A 1,222-nucleotide genomic window follows, 5' to 3' on the forward strand; every position below is an offset into this window, starting at 1 on the left:
CAAGAAGCGGCGGGGCAAAGCCAAAAAGAAGGATGGTGAAAAAGGCAAAAGTTGCCTCTACGCCTAAGCCTAAGCTCGATATGGGTGACTGTCATTACTGTGGAGTGTCTGGACACTGGAAGCGTAATTGTCACCTATACTTGGAGGATCTGAAGGATAAGAAGCTTGGTGAAGCTTCTGCCTCAGGTATTCATGTTATAGAAGCTAACATCTGTACTATATCTTCATGGGTATTGGATACCGGAAGTGCCTCACACATTTGTGGAAATGTGAAGGGACTAAGAAGAAGTAGGATGCTAGCTAAGGGAGAAGCGGATCTACGCGTCGGAAATGGAGCAAGAGTTGCTGCATTGTGTGTTGGCGTTTATGATCTGCATCTTCCTTCTGGACTTGTTTTAGAGCTTAGTAATTGTTACTATGTTCCTGCGATTAGCAGAAACATTATGTCTATTTATTGTCTGGATTTGGATGGATTTCGATTTGTGATTGAGAACTCGAGTTTGATGATTTATCGAGACGATATTTACTATGGTAATGGTTATCTAGTTAATGGTTTATACGTCTTGAATGATCAGCCTTCGAACTCGACATCATCCATCTATAGCGTGAGTACTAAAAGGTTTAAGCCGAACGACTTAAACCCAACCTTCCTCTGGCATTGTCGTCTAGGCCATATAAACGAGAAACGCATACAGAAGCTTCATTCTGAAGGTCTTCTGGATTCATTTGACTTTGAGTCTCTTGAATCATGCGAGTCTTGTTTAATGGGCAAGATGACAAAGCATCCTTTCAAAGGGAAAGGACAGAGAGCGACAGAATTATTGGACCTGATACATAGTGATGTATGCGGACCAATGAGCTGTCCAGCTAGAGGAGGTTATCTGTATTTCGTTACGTTCACTGATGATTTCAGTCGATACGGTTATGTCTATTTAATGAGACATAAGTCTGAAACACTTGAAATGTTCAAGGCTTTCAGAAACGAAGTACAGAACCAACTTGGCAAGACGATCAAGACACTTCGATCCGATCGTGGTGGCGAGTATATGAGCCAAGAGTTCACTGACTATCTGGTTGATTGTGGTATTGTATCACAATTAACTCCTCCTGGAACGCCACAATGGAACGGCGTGTCAGAACGGAGGAACCGAACACTGTTAGACATGGTTCGGTCAATGATGAGTCAGACAGATCTTCCGAAGTCCTTTTGGGGCTATGCTTT

This window comes from Tarenaya hassleriana, unplaced genomic scaffold, assembly GCF_000463585.1.
Source record: "Tarenaya hassleriana unplaced genomic scaffold, ASM46358v1 Cleome18, whole genome shotgun sequence".
Taxonomy (NCBI): Eukaryota; Viridiplantae; Streptophyta; class Magnoliopsida; order Brassicales; family Cleomaceae; genus Tarenaya; species Tarenaya hassleriana.